Source organism: Tursiops truncatus, chromosome 4 (assembly GCF_011762595.2).
Source record: "Tursiops truncatus isolate mTurTru1 chromosome 4, mTurTru1.mat.Y, whole genome shotgun sequence".
NCBI classification, from domain to species: domain Eukaryota; kingdom Metazoa; phylum Chordata; class Mammalia; order Artiodactyla; family Delphinidae; genus Tursiops; species Tursiops truncatus.
In genome coordinates, this window is record NC_047037.1 from 7,993,136 (window position 1) to 8,018,034 (window position 24,899).

Sequence of the window (24,899 nt, forward strand, 5' to 3'; positions counted from 1 at the left end):
CTAGACAGAGAAATGCATACTCAGGCAAGATAAGAGTTTGTTCCTTTTTTTTTTTCTTTCTTTTTAAACATCTTTAGTGGAGTATAATTGCTTTACAGTGTTGTGTTAGTTTCTGCTTTATAACAAAGTGAATCAGTTACATGCATACATATATCCCCATATCTCCTCCCTCTTGCATCTCTGTCCCACCCTCCCTATCCCACCCCTCTAGGTGGTCACAAAGCACCGAGCTGATCTCCCTGTGCTCTGCGGCTGCTTCCCACCAGCTATCTATTTTACATTTGGTAGTGTGTATATGTCCATGCCACTCTCTCACTTCGTCCCAACTTACCCTTCCCCTCCCCGTGTCCTCAAGTCCATTCTCTACTTCTGCATCTTTATTCCTGTCCTGCCCCTAGGTTGTTAAGAACTTTTTGTTTTTTTTTTAGATTCTATATATATGTGTTAGCATATGGTATTTGTTTTTCTCTTTCTGACTTACTTCACTCTGTATGATGGACTCTAGGTCCATCCACCTCACTACATATAACTCAATTTCATTTCTTTTTATGGCTGAGTAATATTCCACTGTATATATGTGCCACATCTTCTTTATCCATTCATCTGTTGATGGACACTTAGGTTGCTTCCATGTCCTGCCTATTGTAAATAGTGCTGCAATGAACCCTGTGGTACATGACTCTTTTTGAATTATGGTTTTCTCAGGGTACATGCCCAGTAGTGGGATTGCTGGGTTGTACGGTCGTTCTATTTTTAGTTTTTTAAGGAACCTCCATACTGTTCTCCATAGTGGCTGTATCAAAACACTCCCACCACAGTGAAAGAGGGTTCCCTTTTCTCCACACCCTCTCCAGCATTTATTGTTTCTAGATTTTTTGATGATGGCCATTCTGACCAGTGTGAGGTGTTACCTCACTGTAGTTTTGATTTGCATTTCTCTAATGATTAGTGTTGTTGAGCATCCTTTCATGTGTCTGTTGGCAATCTGTTGCTCTGTGTGCATAGCCTGAAAGTGCAACCAATCTTATTTATTCATCTAACAATATTTTTGCATTCTTTTGGAGACCCACCTCAACTACAATTATTTACCTGGATTGTCATTATATATATAACAAGGGTCATTAGCATTTGATTTCTGCTTATGAGTATGATATTTCTTTAAAAATCAGTTTAAGTAGTGTTGAGGGTAAAACTAATTGAGGGAAGGGGGATCTGAGTGTAGAGCCAGCAATTCCACAATAGTTACCTGAGAACACTACAGGGATAATTATTATCGAGTCAGTCAACTGTTCTAGCAGTCTGGTCACAGCAGGACTCAATGCACTCCTCTATTTTCCATATCAAGGGATCCTCTCAAAATCATCAACATTTGTGAGAGGTGTAAGTGCATAGTGGCCTGGGTAGGGTTCCCTCATCACTTATATTTCAACCAACATCTTTCTGTGAGAAGCAGAGGGAGAGAGAACTTTTTAAAACTCCATTGCATTAGTAGAACATAAAAGTAGAAATAAAGCTAAACACTTTTGCCTCTCTCTCTCTCTCTCTCTCTCTCTCTCTCTCTCTTTCCTGTTCTCCACCCCTAATAATGGTACCTCTTGCTACACTGGACAAATCCTGTCATTGGGGAATAATATCAGGTGTCTAATGGATGTGTGTTTATCAAATTTCTTTGGCTTTGAACCTAATAATCATTGAGACATTTATGAAGCAGTGGGCCCACCAGAGCTCAGAGACCAGTGAACAGAAATTCCAGAGTTTCAGGACATTTTTGGGCAGAGCAGGAACTTTCTGGAACCTGTGAATCCTCTAGAGTGTAGAGAAGTGAAACTCAACATGTGGACCCCTGGTCGACAGCAGTAGCATCTCCTGGGAGTTTGTTGTAGCAATTCAAAGGCTCAGACCTCACTCCAGGCCTACTAACTCAGAATTCTTAGAGAAGTGTCCAAGGATGTGTGTTTTAACAATCTCTATAACCAAAGTTTGAAAATAACTTCTCTAGAGTTCTTAATCAACCTCCATGTGTTTCTGTGCTTTTCCACTTTCATCTGGAGCTCAGATAGTGGACACCTCCAGGACCAGCAGATATGAGTGTACATTATTCAGCTGTTCTGATGCCTCTGTCCGATTAGACGCTGTTGGTGGCAGTACTGATAGCGGCTTTTGCTCTGTGAGCTGAGGAAGTGCCAGGCAACTGCCTTTTCTTAGATAATTCCAAGATTGACGGGCTTGCTTTGCTCAGATTAGCAGTGATTCCCACCCTGCAGCCAGCAAGAGAGGGAACACGCTGTCCTCTCTGCGGGCCAAGGGCTTGGCTTCCCAGCCATCAGTTTGGGCAAGAGAGATGCTGATCAATGTAAGTCACTGCCTGTTCCCAGATTGTCACCATTACCCAACCAGTGAAACTTTCCATCCTGACGCTCAAGCAAGACTCTGCTGGTTTGCCTGACTCATGCTGTGGGTGGGCAACAGCATCACCAATTACAGAGGGCGTTCTTTTCAAAAGGGCAGACAGGGAAAATCCTTCCCACCTGACTCTGGGAGGAAAGTCAGTGCAGTAAAACGGTCGTTGACAGAGAGCAAGGATGAGATATGCATGAAAGCTTCTCACACATCCCATGGAAAGCCAGCTGGCTCTTGAAGTACTCACTGTGTTTCCCAGGGGAGGTCACAGTGTGGACACCTCACCTGCTGGGGAGAGGGGCAGTGTGGGGAGAGATTTCCATTATTCCTTTCTTGCATTTCACTTTTAAACTGACTGAATTTTTGTTCTGTACCATTTGAAGCTAGCGTCAGTATGTGTAAGCTGCAGGAAGCCTTCAAAACGAAACAGGTAAACGTAATGAATAACTGCCTTTAGTAGCAAAAATGCCTGGCAAAGGATTCTACTCCAAAATCTGCCAGAGGCAGTGATAACAATTCAGGTGAATGTGGGATCTCCCTCTCTTAAAGAAAAGAACATCAAGACATTTTTACATGATCGTTCTTTGAAAAGAAGGCTGCTCATTTTAAAGCCTCTGGCCATAAAATAAAACAAAATCCAAGTGTTCAGATTTGCAAACGTGACCCTCCTAAAGTACGCAATTCTGCCCAATTTTGTTCAAATGGCTTAATTCTGTCCAACCCCATCAGATGAGATTCAGAATGGCTGTACTAGAAACAATAGCAAAAATGTTTTGCTACAAAAGTAGCAATGACAAACGCCTGGTTTCCTCTCCAGCCTCTCAAAAAAAAAAAAAAAAAAAAAAGATCCCGGCTGCCCATTATAACACCTGCTGCTCTCAATGAAAACCCAAGCCAAGGAACTCATGCCCTTCCATCCAAATAACCAATCTACCCGCAGAGAATTCAAGCTGTCCAGCCACACACCAGCTGCTTGCTTAGTCACTGCAGAAGGCTCAGCTTCCACTCTCTCATCTCTCCTAATGTCTTTTCTCTTGTTTTCCCTCTCCTCTGTCTCTTCTGCAAAACAAGAGTCATCAACGCAGTCTCAGAATTCCCAATGAACTGCTGAACCAAGATCTGTGGTGCTTCCAGCAAGGATCATTAAATTTTAGGCTTCCCTTTCACCTTCCTTTTTTATTCCTAGTATGACACAAACCAAACACTTCTAAAATGTGAGGGAGAACAAGCAGGTTCCACTCAGCAGTTAGGGTCAGCCATGATGCTCTGATTGCACAATTCATGGAATGGGATGAACTGGGACCCAACCTCACTAATCTACCTTCATCCCATTTTCCAATTACAAGATGAAGCAATGGCTCTCAGCATCTCAAAAACCCTGTTAGGAAGTTCCATCTTCTTCTTTTGGCTGTATTGCTTTCTCATAGACTAGTATGCCTCACTCAGGCAGTGACACATACTAGTCTAGCGAACCCAGATGTTTATAGTGCCCTCAGGCTTCATCTCTATGATATAATGAATGATCCTGTGATATAAATAATTACTCACACCTGATCACATTTGCAAGACACGGTGTGTGCTACAGAGGCCCTCAGACCTGGAACATCCTTGTTCTAGCCCTAAGCAAATTTGGTTCCCCCCACCTTTTATCTATCACTCCTCAGAGAAGCTCTCTCTGACCATCTTATTTTAACCAACCTTTCCTTACTCCAAATACTTTCTCAGCCCACTATTTAATTCCAGCAGCAAAACAAAGCAGTGATTAAGTTAGTGGCAGATTTTGTTAGCCTTCCCCATACTCACGCTTTTTCCCCTGTAACCTTCCAATCTCTTCCCACTTGGCCCTTGTTATTCCGTTTGGCCAACAGAATGAGGCAGAAGTGTGATCACAACTGCACACTTTTTTAAAAAATAATTTTGAGATTTTTTTTTTAGCTGTGCTGGGTCTTAGTTGCAGCACACAGGATCTTAGTTGTGGCATGCAGACTTCTTAGTTGCAGCATGCAGGCTTCCTAGTTGCAGCATGCATGCGGGATCTAGTTCCCCCACCAGGGATTGAACCCCGGCCCCCTGCATTGGAAGTGTGGAGTCTTACCCACCGGACCACCAGGGAAGTCCCCACAACTGCACATTTCAAGCCTCTGTTTGCAGCAGTTTAATAACATACCATTGGCCAAAGCAAGTTACATGTCCAATTCTACAGTCAAGAGAAGGGAAAGTGGGAAGAAATGCAAAATTCCTTGACAAAGGGCATAGATACAGGCAGGGATAAACAATTGGTGCCAATCAATTAATACAGTGCATTGGCCAGTTTCTAACAATTGCCTGCAACCTCCTGGAACACTGTGTTGAGAAGGATTCTGAAGTTTCAACTGGGTTCATTGGAAGGTGAGCCATCATGAATGGCCATGCCTCTCATCCTATATGGTGTATCTGATGACATAACAGAAAGATGCAGAGAAAGAGAATCAGATCAGAGGAATCAAGAAAGTAAATACTTGTCAATAATCCCAGAGCTTAGGAAACATCACTGGCCAGTAGCTTTGTCACAGATTTAGTGTTCTATGCCTCTTATTTGTTTTCCTTTTCACTTTTCCAAAATCTGTGATTTGGAGACCACTGGCTATATTTGCTGTAGACAGATGAGTATTTTCCTCCATCTAAAAACTGAGACCATGGAGGAGGGTAGAAAGGGGAGGATCAGTGTGAGGGACTAAATGCAGATGTTGGGCTGAAAGGAGCTTAATTTTTTGCAAGGCTAACTCTGGAATTGGTTTCAAAAAGTCCATTGTTTTTCTCCTATAATTTGGGTTCATCAAAGGATTTTTCCTATGTGGGCTCCTTATTAAGATTTGTTGATAATTTGCTTAAAAGCCTAAGAAAATGACTGGCACAGAAGTGTTGACTTAAACCTTTTTTTCGAATGCACCACTATTTCAACACCCACATGAAATCTATTGTTTAGTTCCCAAACCATTTAAACCTTCAAATACCATCAACTTGTTTGTTTTTATTTAATGTCTGTCTTTGATAGAAAATCTGCATAATTAGGGAATTCTGAGCTTCTGGTCTGGAGGAGCTACTGATTCCCTCTTCACTGATGTGACTTTTGTATATGCTGATGGTAGCAGCTCTTTCATATTTCTGTTTTCTGAGAAAGTTAGCAATGTATTGGACCAAGTATAGAAATACAGTTGCCATTACAGAGGAAAAGAGCAGAAGGAGAAAATTAAATCAAGAAAGGTAACACATACACACGCTACTATATATAAAACAGATAACTAATAAGGACCTACTATGTAGCACATGGAACTCTACTCAATACTCTGTAATGACCTATATGAGAAAAGAATCTATAAAAGAGTGGATATATGTACATGTATAACTGATTCACTTTGCTGTACACCTGAAACTAACACAACATTGTAAATCAACTATACTCCAATAAAAATTAAAAAAAAAAAAAAAGAAAGGCAACACAAAGTTCAGAAACCACTGACACTGTAAAGGATGACTTCATCTCTTTTCCCCTCCAAACCTGCTTCTCCTGTGTTCCTCATTTTGGTGAATGTGGTCACTCTCTGCCCAGGTACCCTAGACATAACTCAAGAGTTACTCTTAATGTCACCTCTTCCTCAAACCTCAGGTCCAATCAGTCACCAAGTCAAGGCAATTCCATTTTATAGAGAGGGCTCATATTTATCATGTCTCCCTCTCTTCCATTCCCACCCTCTGAGTTAGGACCACCCCATCTTTCACCCGTGTCATTGTCTAGCCTCCTATCCAGTCTCCTGATCCCCAGCCACACCCAACCCTAATCTCTTTTCCAAACAGCAAAAGTGATTTTCTAAACAACAGTTCTGATCAAGATCCTTGCCTGAATGCTTCATCCTTGCCACCATTCCTAAGATGAAGATTGAAGTCTAGGGTCTGGCTCCCAAGATTACCTACACTGCCTCGTTGCTGACCACTTTCTCTACATAATTCAAGATGCTTTTGGTTCTCTGAACACACCATGCTCTTTCCAGAATTTCGTTCACATTGTTCCTTTCCCCTGAAATATCACTTCTCACTCATCCATCACCTGGCTAATTCCCACCAAGTCCTTGCACAGTCTTCACATTATCCTGGAGGTTCCCCCTGGTGCTCTAGGAAGGGTTAGGTAACTCTGCTGTGTGCCTTCTTGCAGCTTCTCCTATGGAGCTGGAGCTCTGATCACACTGGAATGATAATGACAGTCTATCTGATGTGTGTACCCGGCTAGACTGTTAAGCTCCAGGACAGCAGCATCTATACCTCGCTTGTTGACATTTGTCTCTACCCATCACCCAGCAAAGTGCTTGGCACGTGTTAGGCATTCAATAAATATCTGTTGAATTTAATACACATGGAAGCCTGGAGGTCCATATCAATTTTTCTCATGGGCTGAGAACACACCCATAAACTGATTGTCAGGTCAAGGAAATGTTAGAGCACAAAGTCTGGTACCGAAATGCCTGGCCTTGAATCCAGTTTGCACCACTTACTAGTGTGTGACCTTGAGCAAGTCACTTAGTTATCCTAAACCTCAGGTTCCTCCTCTTAAAGTAGAAATAATAATCCTTAGTTAACAGGGTTGTTAGAGATTAGGTATCCTTATAAAGCACCCAGTACAGTGTCTACCTTAGTAAGTGTTACATCAGACAAAAGAGAGCCAGTAGGATTGAATATGTATATTGAATATGCAAAAAGTATTAGAATTAAGAGACAGGAGGAAAGAAACAAGAAACTGGATGGGATGGGAGGGATATAGGAGTCCCAATGTTGGTGTAGCTCTTAATCTTGTATTAAGCTTTGATATGCAACCAAAGCTCTATTTGAGTTTTTTCCATGTTCATCCTCAGATTCAGACATGTATGTGTGTATCTGGAGGGCCTCTGTACTTCAGTTTGGACTCTTTTCAGCTCATGACAAAAGTACAACTCACATGGCTTAAGGTCTAAAATGAGTTGATTGATTCATGCAACTACAATATAGAGATAACACTGGCTTCAAGCAAAGCTAAACCCCTGGCTTTAAAATGCCACCAAGAGCCCAGTTACTTTTATATCTAATTCAGAAATGACTGCCAGAGGCTCTCCAGGGGACTTTCATCTACCTTCATGTTCAGCAGGAAAGAGCAAGTCTTTACCTGAACTTCAAGCCAAAGTCTTCACATACACTCTGATGGTTCCAGGAAAGGGCACATGACTCAAACTGTCCCAGTGAGGGCTGAGATTGGGACACTTAAGTGTCCTTTAATCAATTCACCATGATCAGGGAGACAGGATACACTGATTTGCTTAAACTAATCTAGATCCACCAGTGATATTGGAATTAGGGTCAATCTCATTAAACTATAATGCTGAAAATAAGGGAGAGGACGTTTCCAAAGACCTTAGAAATAGTATTACCATTAAAGAGAGGGAATGAATGTCTGCCAGTAAATAATGGTGCTTGATGTCAAGAAGCTTCCTTGGAAAAGACCTCATCTTCAAGGAGGGAGAAACCAGGTTTTAGGGCTTCTTCCAAGGACCACACCCAGTAGAAGGAAAGGGTGGAGAGTAAGGATGGTATCCTCTTGCAGGAACATTAGAGGATCTCCCATAAAGGGTGTCACAATAATCATACCAAGAAGAAAACCAAGGATCTAAAAGCTCATCCACATTGCCTTTAAAAGATCGGTTAAGGACTCAAATCTAAAATTTATGACTCCAAATCATGTGGCCTTTCAGAGTCTCATAAATAGAAGTCCCAGTTGAAATAACCAACTTCAGAGCCTCCAGAAAACTTTTAAAACAATAGACCCAAAAGTAAATTGATAGGTTTATCTAAGCAATGTATACAGAATAGGTACAACTCTACTTTGTGTCTTCTAATCCATTGCATCCCACAATAGTGGGATCTCATGTATCTGTAAGCCTCAAAGCTGTCTTTCCATTAAATGCATAACTCTTCTTTTTGGTAGCATACACACTTCTTATATTTATTTTTAGGGACTCTGCACTGAGCTGCTTGCATCACGTCAATGTTTGCTGTGCTAACTTTGCATCTAAAGTTACTCAACACACTAAGATATGAAAAAACACTCACATATTTACCTTGAAGAAACAGTACTTGGATTCTGCTGTATGTTCTAATGGTGTTAAATGTCAAAAAATACTGGAAATATAAGTATAGGGAAATGCACTGCAGCTCCTGCCCTAGATGGCTTGTGCAGCTGAAGGATGTGGGAACATCATGGTATGGCATTCTGGTGTCAGCACGTCAGACTTCGAAGAGGAATACAAATTAGAAGGTGGGAAAACAAGTCAGTGATTGTTTATCAGGGCCTGCGGTTCATCCAGTAATGATCATCAGCAAAAGAAGCAGCAGCAACTGAATGAACTGAGCAAACACATGAGTAACATAATAACTCCTTGGTTGGCTGAGTCAAGCATTTGGATGTTTTCCATCTCCTTTAATGCCCATGTCAACCCTGCAAAGTGGGGATGTTATCTCACTTCCTCAAATGACGAATCTGGCAGTTGGGCAGGTCAAGTTATTGGCTAGGTGGTGACTTGTGCCATTCTCAGACTGGTGGCACAAGTAAACTCTTAATCGCTTATATCTGAGTGAACTTTCCATTCTAGCCTGTGGGTCAGCAGTGACACCTCCAGTGTCTCTCCTGCTGGGAAGTAGCTCTGGTTGGCTCTGTGTTTCCCCAACACTTCAAAGTTTAGACAAGATGCTGTTGTAACTGCTGTTTCAGTAAAGCGACAAATTGCTCATAAGTCAGGAGAGAGACAAACCCACTCTCAGTCTGCCTATTTAAAGACTTTGGGAAAGCAACGGTGAATTGGAGAATGCTCGCAGCTAGAGCTATGCATTTCAATCAATGCCACACACACACACACACACACAGAGGAGGGTTGAATATTATATCAAGGAAGGAGAGGGAACAAAATTGAAAATAAACTTTAAAGTTCCTTCTTTGTTTAGAAATCATATTGACTTGCTTTTTATGTTTCTACTTATGAGTAAAGGATGCTTGTATTTTAATGTCTCCAAAGGGAAAAGAATAGAGCACTATTTATTTCTAATGATAACAATAGGTGTTATTAGTCTGTTATAATTAAAATAAATTGTTGCATTATGATTACCTTATAATTTAATAATAATGTAATATGATAAACATCATTATAACAAATAAAGCCCTATTTTGCATCTGGATGGCTAATTTATGACCATATACAGACATGAGATTTCACTACATGAGTTTGTTTCCCTGTTTACAATCACAAAGTTAACAGGTAATCATCTAGATTGGGGCCTGCAAACTATGGCCCTCAGGCCAAATCCAGCCAGCTATCTGTTTTTAGAGGTTTATTAGAACTCAACTACATCCATGTGTTTCTGTACTGTTTATGGATGCTTTCATGCTAGAGTGGCAGAATTGAGAAGCTGTGATAAGAACTGTATGGTCTACAGAGCTAGAACTGTATATTATCTGGCCCTTTACAAAAAAAAGAAAAAGGTGTCCAGCCTCTGATGTAGATTATGTGACACCGTTTATTTATTTATTTTTATCTTGACAGGCATGTCTGGCAATAATTAGGCTGGCTTATAATAATATAAAAATGATAAAAATGATTCTACATCCATTATTTTGCTATGTTTGCATCCCTTATTAGATCTATAATAAGGCATAATTATATGTCATTAGAAGAAATATTCTGTTTCCCTTTACGCAGACCCCTTAGAGACTTGATTTTGTTTCACTGACATTTATGAAACACCTACTATGTTCCAAATACAGGAGTCCTTACTCTCAGACTCTAACATTGTTTGTGAAGAAGAAATAAGTGACGTCTATGGTTGGGTAGCAGAACATTGTGAAAACTCCTCAGTGTTCTTGGAAAAAACAGGACTGTTAGATGAATTGATAAATAAATATGTTCTCTCTTTTGCTGCCCAGATTGATTAGGACGAAAAATGCAGAGTATCATTTGACATCAAATGATGATGATCAGTGTGCCTTCCCAATGCCACTGCTACATTCCTTTGATATTCCAACAGTACACTGTTACCCTACAGCAATAACAAATAATTTTAACTCCTCTTTCACAAAGACTCCAATTATAATTCAATTCCTTTCAGATTAAGTACACTTTGATAGCAAGTCCCTTATACCAAAAAATATAGCCCAAGATAATGGGCTGTGAGTATAGTTTCAATGCTAATAAGAGGCAGTTTAACAGCCTGGAGAAGTTCATTCTGACCGCATCTTCATTGCCATGATAAACAGCATATAATGCCCCACAATAATAGCCTTAATGTAAAAAATTGAAGTTATAAGACAACTTATCCCAACTAAATTGTAATTTCATTTCTGAGAGGTTGCCCTTTTAATAAATAAAAAATCCGCTTACTCATTCCACTGTTCTCAGGTTGGGTTTTGACAGAGAGATCAATTATAGGAAAAACAGAATGACAGATGAAATCAATGATACCACTATAAGTAAATCAGTGGGAGTTTGGTCAGGTCACCACAGTTGAAACACATCTCTTCCCCCCACCTTTTCTCTCAAAGAGCATTAGAAAATAGGATGTTATTGCTGATTGCAACTTTAAATGGAATCGTGGCATTAGGAAAGTTCTTGAATCACATGCTAGTGTTCATTTTTCGGACTTCATTGAGGTGCAAATATATATATATATATATATATACACACATACATATATATATATACACATGTATATATATATACACACACATTTAGAAAAGTGCATCTCTCACAAGCATACAGATCTACGAATTTTCACCAAGAGACCAATGAAACCATCAGCCAGCCAAATCAGGTTACAGAACAATAGTGGCTCCCAAAAGCCAGTGATGGCCTCTCCTAAACGGTAAACACTATCTAGACTTCTGACAGTAGCAGTGAACTTTGTGCATTTGTACTTTATATAAATGAAACCAAACTTTCATGACTGGCTTCGAATTCACTCACCATTATGTGTGCAAGAGCCATCCATATTGGGGTGGGTGTGTGTGTGTGTGTGTGTGTGTGTGTGTGTGTGTGTGTGTGTGTATGTGTCTCATTCCATAGGGCGTCTCAATGGTTTTTTCATGGAACTTTTACAATTTTAATAATTATGGATTTATTTAGAATTAGGCAAAAAACACAAGAACATCAACCTTGTGTTTTCAGGGAAGCTTCGAGCAAAACCAACTTTAAGAAGATAGTTGCAAACCCTGTACATGAAATGTTCATCACAACTTTACTGGTAATAGAAAAATACTGAAAACATCTTGTCTTAGGCAACTGGGGCTGATCACCCCCATGACCTCAACTTAGGCAAAGATGCCACTTCCAAATACCATTACATTGGAGTTTAGGGTCTCAACATATGAATTTTTGGGGAACATAAGCATTCACACAGCACAACTTAAATGTCCTTAGATGAGCAAATTCCAGTATATCCATACAAACTCCAGTATATCCATACAATGGAATATTATTCCGTAAAAAAAGGATTGAATGATTGGTACGTACAACAGTCTGAATGAACTTAAAGTACATTATGCTTAGTAAAAAGTGTTAATCATAAAAAATTACATATTGTATGAATTCACTTATATAGCATTCTCAAAACCATGTAGATGAACAAATTAGTGGTTGCCAGGGCACAAGGGTGAGGGAGGGGATGATGGTAAGATGGGGGTGGGTACATGTACAAAGGAGTAACCACTGTTATCTAAACTTCAGATTTAACTAAGTGCTCACATTTCGGTTGGAAACCTTATCCCCATATTCTAATCCTCATACGGATCTGTGTAATTGATTTTCTTTTTGTTTTAATTTTTATTGGAGTATAGTTGATTTACAATGTTGTGCTAGTTTCAAGTGTACAGCAAAGTGAATCAGTTATACATATATCCACTCTTTTTTAGATACTTTTCCCATATAAGCCATTAAAGAGTATTGTGTAGAGTTTCCTGTGCTATACAGTAGGTTCTTATTAGTTATCTATTTTATATATAGTAGTGTGTATATGTCAATCACCATCTCCCAATTTATCCCCTCCCCTTACCCCCATAACCATAAATTTGGTTTCTACATCTGTGACTCTATTTCTGTTTTGTGAATAAGTTCATTTGTACCATTTTTTTAGATTCCACATATAAATGACATCATATGATATTTGTCTTTGTCTGACTTATTTCACTCAGTATGACAATATAGCTTTCACTTCTTTTGATCATCAGAATCCTTTCCACATTGCCCTTTTGAACTCACTGTTGGACATCATCAAATTCTCCAAAATCCTCAATCTCGTCTCTTTTATCTTGTGTTTCAAACTGAAACCAGGTGCTCTCCGGGGAACACCATTTCCCCTGCTCTTTCCCACTGCTTGTATACCAGCAGGCTGGTTGACAGGTAGGCACGGTCTTTAGCTCTCTTACACATCAAATCCTTCTCCCTCACCTCCCGGCTCTCTCCAGCTCTGACTCTTTTGTCATCAGATTACACTTTGGATCATTCCTTCTTTCTCTAAGCATCTATGGGCTAACAGGTCATCTCCTTCCAATTCTTTGAAGATTTTCGTTCCTGGCGCAGGGTCGCTTACTCCTATCATAATTCTTAGTTATTTCAACGTCCACACAGATGATATTTCCCAAACTCTGTTTGCTTATTTCCTTAAGCTCTTCTCCACGTTATTTCAGCATCCACTTTCACAGTCACCCAAGCCTTAGACCTGTAGTTACCAGAATTTATGACCTCATCTTAGTTCACCCCTCTCTGTTCACCATCTTCAGTCTTTCCAGTTTACATCCTCTAGCACTCCAACTCAACACAGGTGTCTGCAATCCATTGATCCTACCTTTGAAACTGCCTCTTAGCTCTTTACACTGCCACTTCACTTCTTTTTTTAACATTTATTTTATTCAAGTATAGTTGATTTACAATCTTGTGTTAATTTCTGCTGCACAGCAAAGTGATTCAGTTATATATACATATATAACCCTTTTCAGATTCTTTTCCATTATGGTTTATCACAGGATACTGAATATAGTTCCCTGTGCTATATGGTAGGACCTTGTTGTTTATCCATTCTATTATATATATATATATATATATATATATATATATATATATATATATATTAACATCTGCTAATCCCAAACTCCCAATCCACCCCCCCATGCCTCCCCCTTGGCAATCACGGGTCTGTTCTCTATGTCTGACCCTCACATCACTGCTTATGCAGATAAAACGCTGTAGCCACTCATTATAATCACTCTGTGCATATGCCCTCTTTCCTTTGCTGTCTCTCCCTCTTTCTCTTTGGTCTACTCACTTGAAAAATGCAACTCTAGTCAAATCCAACTCTCCTCTTATCCTCACCTGCCCTCCTGAAACTAAATGAAGCTGGAAATAAACACAGGACTGCTGACTCGCCTCACTTTAAATTCCTGCTCACTCTCCACAAGAGAGCCTTTATTGTGGCTGGACAATCATACTATGTTTTCCCAGTCCACTCACTCTCCTGCTTTCCTAGGTGACTATTTTGTACCTCTTTTCCTCTCCTCAAATATCGAAGAGTTCCTCCTTTGTCCTCATCCTCATTTTACTGAGGAAATAGAGGCAATCTGATGAGAAGCTCCATGAGATCTCACACCTACACCCACCACCTCCCTGCACCTGGGTCAGATAACGCTGCTTTCTTCCCTGCTTCTGCAGGAGCATCCCTTCTGTGAGGAAAGGCCAATCTCTGCCCTTGTATACTTGGTCCTGTCCTCTTCTGCTCAAAATAATTGCTCTAGAAATTTTCTCTCTCCCATCTACTGAATCAGCACCCCGCATCTACTGAATCTTTTTCATCAGCATATAGTTATCTAAAGAAAAAAACTGTCTCTTAATCCATTACCCACACCAGCCACTGCCTTATTTCTCCCCTTTTCTTTACAGCAAAACAAGTGTCTATACTCATAATCCCCACGTCCCCTCCTCACATTCTCTTCCAACCTCTAGACAGGTTTCATTCTCACCACTTGGTGTAGACAAAACTCTTGTCAAGGTCATGAATGATCTTTGTGTTCTAAACCCAATGGTCAAACCCCAATCTTTATTTTTTATTTGTTCTATCGCAACATTTGTTCCACTCACTCCTTCTCTTCTTCCTGAACCCTTCCTTCCCTTAAAGTCCAAGGGTTTTCCTTCCACCTCCTAGTCAGGTATTCTCCATCTACTCTGGTAGGTCTTCCCCATCCATCCAAACTTGGAACGTTGAAGTGCCTCAAGTTCAGCCTTGGAGCACTTCTCTCATTGCCAAGGGCTCCCGTCTGAGGAGGCTCTGATGACTAACAAATTTCTATCTCCAGCCACACCTCTGCTTTGAAGTCCAGACTCATCATAGCCAAGGGCCTTCTCAGATGGTTACCTGAAGAGCTAATAACCATCTCAAATTCAACATGTCAAAAACTTAGCTCCTGATCAGACCACCACTACCCCTTTAAAAATCCACAGCTCCCACACTTCTGTTTGCCAAGACACAAAATCTTGGAATTATACCTGATTTTTCTTCTCTCTTCCATACCTCTGATCAACCAGAAAAATCTTGTGGACACCACTTGGATAGTAGATATAGTCTTACCAGTATTACTGCTAACCATGTCATCTGGATTATTAGGATGGTCTCCTAATAAGTCTACCTGCATTCACTTTTGTCCCCTGGCAGTTAGATTGGAGTCATGGGACTGATTTATGGCCAATGGAATGTGTCCAGTAAAAAGTAAGTACATGTGTGTCCATCCTCCTCTCAACACCCTCCAATGCTTCCAGTCTCATTCAAAGAAAAAGGTGAAGTTCTCACCATATATATGTATATATAGACTTTCCTTTCCCATTGCCTCCCTGACCTCATCTGACCTCATCTCCTACTAATCCCCCTCCCACCACGACCAGCTCACTCCACTCCAGCCACATTGGCTTCCTCCACACTCCTGCCTTAGGGATCTTGGATTTGGACAGTATCCTCTGTCCAAAATGTTCCTCCCCTAGATATCCACAAATTCCCTTGCCTCCTTTAGATCTTTTCTCAAAGGTCTCCTTCTTAGTGAAGCCTTCACTGATTGCCTTATTTAAATGGTAATTGAGTCCTGACACACTTGGACCCTCCTTACCTGAGTGCTTTCTACTTGCACTTATCACCACTTACACTATGCATTTAAACTGTTTCATGTATTGTTTATTTCCTGTCCATAAAGGCAGGACATTTGTCTGTTCCCCCAACCCTCCCTCCACTGATAAATTTCTAGACCCTTAGAGAATGTTGTTGCTAATCAACATCCATATTATTATTTAGTAGGAAGACAATATTTCCCAGAACCCCTGGCAGTTAGATTGGAGTCATGTGACTGATTTATGGTCAGTGGAATGTGGGCAGACGGGTTGTAAGCCACCTCTAGGGCTGGTCCATTAAACCTTTCATGGGTGATCTTTGTCTCTCTTCCTGTTCAGCAAACTTGGAGGCCATTTGTTACAGACGGTAGCACCTTATGGTAGAAGAAGCATGGGTCCCAGAGTGACCAGCACTGGACTGTGACGCAAGCAAGAAATAAAGCCTTGCACTAAGCTACTGATATTTTAGAGTTGTTTAAGAAATTAACATACCATACAGTACTCAATAAATATTTGTGAATTAGTAAATTTAAAATTTTATGTTATTTTTAATCAAACTCTCTTTAAAAGACATAAAACACTGTTCCCTAACATGGCACACAAAGTATAGTGAACACAATCTAACCATTAATATCAAATCTTGTTCTACAATCCACAACCAGACCTATAAAAACTTGATGATGTACACTGCTGTGTGCCCTTTATACTTTTCAAAACCCATTCTCCACATCATGGTTTCTGTTCTCTCCTTTTTTCTGACCTTACTTTTTTTTTTTTTTTTTTGCTCACTATTGCACTGAATCTTGGTGTTTCATTGTTGTCCTCATATCTAATCTTAGACGTAAGAATCCCCACTTCTACTCATTTTTTGTTTTCCCCTTCTCATTTTCCCCTCACTTTTTGTTGTATAGTTTTTGTGTTTCAGCTGATAATGATAAGGCTTGGGTTTTTTAGCTGTCACTATTGAATAAGAGAGCATTTTCTGGTTTGTAAACCATCTATTATACAATATCTTCTTTGTGGGCTCTTGGCTCAGGTCTTGCCATGAATAGTCACATAAATACTCACAATAAAAAGCCTTTTCAAATTCTTTTGAAATTTGAGTCTGTCAGACATACAATCACCAAATAAAGGTAATAGAATAATACAAATAAATTTTGGATAAATCTTTTTTCCCTACATTTTCTGTGGATTCACTTTACCTAGTGTTGCTGTTTATAAGAATTACTTTTCTTTTTTCATATTTCCAAATTTACTGGTGAACTAAAACAACCCTTTGAAGACTAGAGTAAATGGCATCCCTTGTGGTAACACTTGAGATTATTTTCTAACACCTTTTTAAAACAATTTTAATCTAATAACAATGGAGTTATAGCCTGGAATTAAAATATGCAAGAAATGAGTTTCTTAATGGTTTATTTCAATGGGATGTGAAGTTAGAATTGTTAAGAAATGCAGAATGCTAATTGACCAGAGACAGAGAGCTAGGGATGAAATAAAATATCCTGACATGAACTCTTGATCAACATTCCTTATTAAAAGTTCACAGAGCGCAGTTGACTGGATGATACAAAGCTGTGAAGTCATGGCCATTCTGACTCCTGGGGGGTGGTTCCATTTAGTTATTCCACCAACCAGCAGGGGGAGACACAGAATGCTCCTTGGAACACAAGGTAAACTCCTGAACCCTGAGACCTCCTGAGTCCTTTCTTTGTCCATAACAAGAAGAACAAGTTGGTCCAGTCTGACAAAGCTCACCCCTCTTAGTGTTTTTGGTTTCTTGAATTACAGTTGATTTTGCATTCAGGTGACTCATTGGAAGGAGAACCTTGCGTGTGTTTATTGCTTTTGCAGATACTAGATTATATCAGTTTTTTGAATGTAAATTTTGGCCTATGGCTCCAAAACATTGATAAATCTGATTGAAGTTCAGTCATTAAAAACTTACACTTCACTCTGTCACCTAATCACTACCTCCCATAATCTTACCCCAACAGTTAACTTTATAGGAGCCAACAAAAGCAACTCTCATAGCGCTGATGACAAACTATATTGAAATTTTAAACTGTCTTGGTAGGTTCAGAGTGCCAGGCTTTGTGTTTGATCTCCCAGGAACCAGATAATTTTGCTCTTTTCTATCCATCCATTCAGGTCTACACATACCTGGGGTAAGAAGACCTCTCAAAGAGGATACATGCCAGCTCCTCAGTTGTGTACTGGTGATAAAGGAATGTCATGGCACTTGCCCTTTGGATAGACGGACATTGAACAAATAATTTCTGGGTAGTGTGATCCATGCAACACAAAAAGTGTGAATAAGAGACTGAAGTGGCTTAGAACAAGGAGAAATTCACTTCATATAGAGTAAGGCATTGAGGTCAGCTTCATTAAGAGAAACAATGCCTGAGTATGGTCTTAAAGAAGAACTAAGAAAAGAAAGAGTGTGCATTTTGGTTGAAAGTTGAAGGGGAATGGAATGTGAAAAGACATAAAAGAGAACAATCTGTTTGAGCAATTCTCCTCTGTTCATGGTGCTGAGAGATAATATGGGAAGGGGGCTATATAAGATAAAGCTGAGGAGGCAGGTGAGGACCATAGTGGAGAATCCTGGACTAGGGAACAGGCTCCAGATTGAACCAGGAGTGCAAGGCTCCTAGTGGGCAAAAGGCTGTTCCAAATCAGACTCAGGCTCTACCCACCCACTGACGTAAAGTGTGCATCATAAAGGGGAGTGAAAGAATATAGAAATATAGGTTAAAACTCAGCACCCTGAAGCACAAAAACCCATGCTTCATTCCTTCAGGAAGATCATCTCTACTACATTAGCAGAAAAAGAGTAGATACGAATGACTAGATAGCACAGGTTCTCAAAAATTAAATGTTATATTCAAAGATAATTTCAACTTTTGGTTTATCTTGATTCACAGCAACCATCTTCCCTTTTTCAGGTTTTAATTTTAAAGAAGAAATATCAGTTCATGGAAAGGTCTCAGAAGAGTTCTTTAACAGGTATACTTCTGAGTTCTTAGATAACAATAAAGGCAAAATAACTTCGAATGAATACTTATTTTGCTTTTCCCATTTTGATTGCCTTGATTAATAATTTTATCTAATCTTCTACTAATTTTATACAACATTGGGTAGGGATGATGACTTTGGAGAACTAAATTGCTACTTGGGCTCTATAAAAAGTAGGTGGGTTGTTTCTTTTTAATAAGCCTTTTGAAAAAATAAAGATTAAATGTACCAAAATCCTCACCCAAATCTCACTTAACACCCCTTTCAAAAGGAAAATAAAACCTTAAATATTTACACAAAACCTAATTCCACATTTGCAGGCATTTTAGGGCATTGAAAATGTGTGGTCTTGAGTAATAAGAATTAGAATAAGGAAATCTGTTATTTTCAACGAAGAAAGCAGAGGTCAACAACTTCTCAGTCATAGGACAAAGAGTGCTTATAGATAACTTTGACAGGTCTCAAGTTTTACCAGTGGAAAAGGAACAAAGAAACAAAAAGAAGAGGTGTGAAGGAAACAGGAGAAAGAAAGGAGCAAGAAAAATTTTTGACTTTTCCTGACTCTCATCCAGAAAAATGCATTTACCGGAAGTAGCAGAGAGTAGTGAAAAAAGTTGGACTGTATAAATGGTTAGGCTTGGATTCAGATCTTGGCTCCTCTACCTTCTGAAAACATGACCCTGGTAGTCACTTAACCTCTTTGGATCTGCTCTGTAGCAGCACAGTCATGGGAACCCCAACCACATAGGCTTGTTGAGATGGCTAAATGAGAGAATGCTCTAGAAGTTGAGGTGCTATGTCTGCACAAAGAGGTTGATCAATAAATGTTAGTCCTATTGCCTTCACCAACCCTATCATAGAACTATAAAGATTATCCAACTGAGAGGAACTCAAATTCATAACATCTCTCTGCAGATTCTCTGGTCTTTACATTAAAGGTAGTCTCGTAATTGAGTCTTCGAAGTTGAGTAACCACTACATCGTCATGATGAAACCAGCAGTGAAGAATCCCTCAGAGAGCTTATAGTCTAGAAGAGGAATAATTTAATAATGATGAGTACACAAAGAAGACTCTACAATAAGAAGCATGGGACATGATGGATCAAATAACAGGGAGACCCAACCTTCTGTGTATGGGATGTCAAAGGAGACATCCAGGAAGAACTGGTCCAAAGCTAAGACATGAAGAGGAAGAAGTCATTTGGGCAGAAGGGGAGTTCCTCCTGGGGGAGGGAAGAGAGGATAGTGAGCTCCAGACTAGAGTAAGTGCAGAGTAGCTGGAGCATGGAGATCAGGTGTCTTCAGCCTTTTGAATCTCGAGAAAGTAAGGACCAAGCCACTCAATCCTTTCTCTTCATGTGATTCTTTTTTCCCTATTTACCAAGTAACTTTCAATAATAATAATAAAAAAAAAAACCAGTACCAATAAAACAGTCCTCTTGTGAGTGGAAGACTCTTAACCCTAAGTCACATTTACTACTCCCTACCTAGTTAGAAAAGATGTAGAAATTGTCAAATGAGACAATTCTAGAATATGTACTGTTCTACATTCTGGGCTCAAACAAAAAAACAAAAAAACAAAACAAAACACTGGTACTGTCAATCTGTTCAAACCATGTGGGTGAAAGTTGAGTGATTTCCTGGCTCAGAGCAAAGAAAGACCACTTTTCTGTGCTTCATCCTCTCATCATTTTATACCAACTCTCTGCAGCTCATCCTGTATGTGGCAAAGGAGGAAGGGACCAACCCTCATTCTTCTACACACTAGAGCTCCTGTGGAAATGCAAAAACCATCCACCCTCCACAGGATGACCATCAAGGAGCCATCATCAGTGAAAAGGAATTTCAGACAATCCTTCCACAGTCAAGTAGTTTCTTTGGAGGCTTTTGCTCTGTTCCTGTATATTTCTTATTCCTTCTGAATTCTAGACCCAATCTGCTTTTTTACTCTTTTGTTTTGCTCTAGTTTGACCTCTACTCTTACCCTTTGGAGTTCCTCACCAACCTCATGGATTTCAAACTGACCCAGCTACTAAGTTTAGGCAATGGGCCAGATCCTTCCAACAGGATATATTTCTCTGTTGGGCATGTTGCTCTGTTCAATAACTGCTGATATTCTTGATCAATAGCTACAGTCATAAAAGAACTAGAACTAGAAATCACTCTTTGATCACCAGATCATCCTCAGATTCCTTGCCTTCCAGTCTTCAGGTCTGAAAAATAGGGATGGGAGGAATGAGACAAAAAATTTCCTCTCAAAAAGATATAGTGAGGATAACAGGTAAACTTAAATCATCAGATTATGGAATCTTATAATTCAGGGGTTGGCAAACTTATTTCTGTAAAAGGTCAGAGAATAAATATTTTCAGCTTTGTGGGTCATATGTACAATCTCTGTTCCAACTATTCGAATCTGCCATTATACCATGAAAGCAGCCGTACACAATAGATAAATGACTGAATGTCACTGTTTCAATAAAACTTTATTTACAAAAACGAGCCGTGGGCCAGATTTGGCCCATGGTCTGAAGTTTGCCAATCCTTGCTAATGTAAAATGTACTATTATATTAAATACATTTTGCTTGAGGGGTTAATAACGTGTGTTTAGAAATTTCAAACCTCAGCAGCTGATACTGGCAGTTTCTGTTACCCTTGTATTGCTCATGTTGACTTCAGAGAGACCCTCAGGAAAGAGCAGAGCAGTCTGCATTAAGGTAAACCAATCCACAGAGTGGTTTTTTTTTTACAATTTTAATAACATTTGTAAAATAGAGCATCCGATAGAACTACTTTTCGTAATCACATGGTGATAACTGTGATTTAAACTTTATTTAGCCCATATTTATTCTGACAAATTCCCATTGATACCCACATTGGCAATGAGGCCATATGTCACTTAACCAGAAACTCTGAAGGAACCATTGTGTCTTTTCATGTAAATCTTGCTAAGCTCATGGATCACTGACCTGCTTTAGGTGATGTGTGGCATATCAATTCATCCCCGCATACACACAATAGACCCATCCGCCCTATTTCCTTCTGAGATTTTAGTTATAAAGCAGCTCATGAGCACACACGCACCAATTTCAAACCAAGGTAGCCTGAGCATTTTGATTTTTTTTCCCTGTCAAGATGCCAAAAGCATTTAGAGCACTTTACCAATGTCCCACTTGCCAAATTTCTATTTTAACATCAGAGCTGTTAGAACCCAAAGACAAAGCACAGAGCCCTCTCAGCCAGTCAACTCCAATTGTTCTGTTTTACACTGGTTAAAAAAATGAATAAATAAATGGCAAAACAGATTGTTTTTGAAACTGATAACACAATTTGTTCTCCTGCTTCATATGTTAGATATCCGCCTGCAGCAAATATTTCCAAAGGAGTTTTAACCCTATCAAAATCAGCCTGGTTATGTAAGGGCTGCGACTGTCTTTCATACCGTACCCTTGACAATGGGGCTTTAAGAAGGAAAATGTAGTGACCTCAGACACCGTCCTGTGTGTGTGGTCAACGTTTAGTGACAAGGAGACATATAGATAGAAAACATAGTCCCAAACTTGTTGTCAATTATTTAGCATTCCCATAAACCATTAGATGGTCAAAAATATCTTTAATTGATTCCATCGCTACCTATGCTCCTTATTATTTATTACTATAACAAACTTCTCCATGGGAACAGCTAATTGTACCTCCCTGGTGGCCACTTCAAGTGGAATAAGCCGTGCACAGTGCAGCCTAAGATACGCTGAAAGGCCTTCAGCTTTGGGGATTTGATTAAAGCTGTATTACACGAACACATCAGCAACCACTGCCAAAACAAAACACTAATTTAAAAAATCCTTCTGCTTCACTGCTTAACACAATTGAAAGGAGCTCTGTGTGTGTGTGTGTGTGTGTGTGTGTGTGTGTGTGTGTCATGGGGAGTGGTAGCATGAGACGAGGGGGGTGCATATGCTATCTCCTTTGCACATTTAATGGAAGTAATGTGGCCTTCTGTGACACACTAAGGTACAAGAAAAGGGCAATCCTGCCAGCTGCATTGTGGGTACAGCAAAATCTCTGACCTGCTGATAAGACTGAAAACTATTGTACCAGAAGATGAATTGTACAAGAAGCAGATATCTTGCCCAACCTCCCCTAAACACACACACACACACACACACACACACATACACACACACATATGCAAACACACCTTTAAAAGAAGCATAACTGTTAATCTGGTCTTTAGTAGAAAAGACAGATGTTGTGGAAATAGTAAGCCACACTCTGCTAAGAGTGTTCTGTGGAAAGAGATTCCATAGACAGCACACTCTACACAGGGAAAATTTAGACAATTAAGCAACCGTTGTGAGGCATGCAGATGAATAACATATGCTAAATTAAATCAATACCAAACACTGTGTTGGATATAGGTTAATTGTTTATTTTAAACTTCATGGAAAAAAAGAAGTAAGCAACAGTGGAATTTGTCAACGACTTGAAGAAGTCTGCTGGCCTAGACTTACCACAGCCCAGAAAACAGAGTGTCCCATGAAATGATATCTACAGGCCTTTTAAAAACATCGTTTCTCCACCTAAGCAGCAATTCCAGGTTCATCTGAAAGAAGGTGGTGGGTGAGTGTGGAATTTATAAAAATGTAAGGACTGACACATTGAAATATTGCCTGGTAATTATGGCTACCCAGGCTGACCCCAAGCCCCTAAATGAAACTTGTGTCTTAATTTACCACACTTATCCATGTAGACTTAGAGAACAGGAGCAGAAGGCCTTTGTCATTTCTTGTCTGAATCGGTTGATAAGCTAAGAGTGTCTGCAATATTATGTTACTGAATTTAAAACAACAGTTGTCAAGAGATATCTATGATATTAGACTTCAATGAGGTATCACCTCACACTGGTCATCAAAAAGTCTACAAATAACAAATGCTGGAGGGGGTGTGGAAAAAAGGGAATCCTCCTACTCTATCGGTGGGAATGTAAATTGGTGCAGCCACTATGGAAAACAGTAGGGAGGTACTTCAAAAAATTAAAAGTAGAGTTGCCATATGATCCAGCAATTCCACTCCTGGGCGTATATCCAGACAAAACTATAATACATGAAAAGATACATGCACCCCTATATTCACAGCAGCACTATTTACAATAGATAAGACATGGGAACAACCTAAATGTCCATTGACAAATGAACGGAAAAAGATGTGTTATGTATACACAATGGAATATTACTCAACCATGAAATCAATGAAATATGGCCATTTGCAGCAACATGGATGGACCTAGAGATTATCATACTAAGTGAAGTAAATCAGAAAGAGACAAATACTATATAATATCACGTATATGTGGAATCTAAAATACAACACAAATGAACAGAAACAGACTCATAGACATAGAGACCAGACTTGTGGTTGGCAAGGGGGAGGGGGGGTGGGGGACAGAAGGATTGGGAGTATGGGATTAGCAGATGCAAACTATTGTATACAGGATGGATAAACAACAAGGTCCTACTGTACAGCACAGGGAACTATATTCAATATCCTGTGATAAACCGTAATGAAAAAGAATATGAAAAAGAATACATACATGTATAACTGAATCACTTTGCTGTATGGCAGAAATTAACACAACACTGTAAATCAACTATACTTCAATAAAATTTTTAGAAAGAGAGATATCTTTATGTCATTTGAAAGAGTTATGTATTTTAAGTATTGTTATGTTCTAAAGGGCTTATAGCTGATGTAATGTTTCTTTAATGTAATGTTTCTTTAATGTAATGTTTATGTGTAGAGAATAACCAAATGCAAATTCTCATGTTAAAACAACACAGGGAGCAAAAGGGTGATCACCTTGATGTTTGTATATTTGGTCAATAGCCCCAAATGCTAATTTTTGCATTTGGGAAAAACAGGAAGGAGAAGGAAGGCTCTCTTATTGAGTGTCTGAAGACCACTACCCAGCCTTGTGGATAGATTTTGGGGCTTAATCCTCTTCCCAGGTCTGTGAAAGAGGAATTACTAGTTCCATTTTACAGGTGAGGAAACCGAGGCTCCAAAAGGTTAAGTGACTTGTCCAAGATCACACTCTGGCCAGTGATGGAGTTGGTCCACGAAACCTATGTCTGGCTAACTCCAAACTCCAGGATTTTTCCATTACCATAGCAACCTGCTAAAATCTGTCTCCGAAGACACCTGAGGTTGCAGCTCTGAGCCTGTTTTACGATCATCCATACGCTGTGATCAGTAGAGCAAGACAGTCTTCTCTAAAGTAATCTAATCTTATCTAAAGT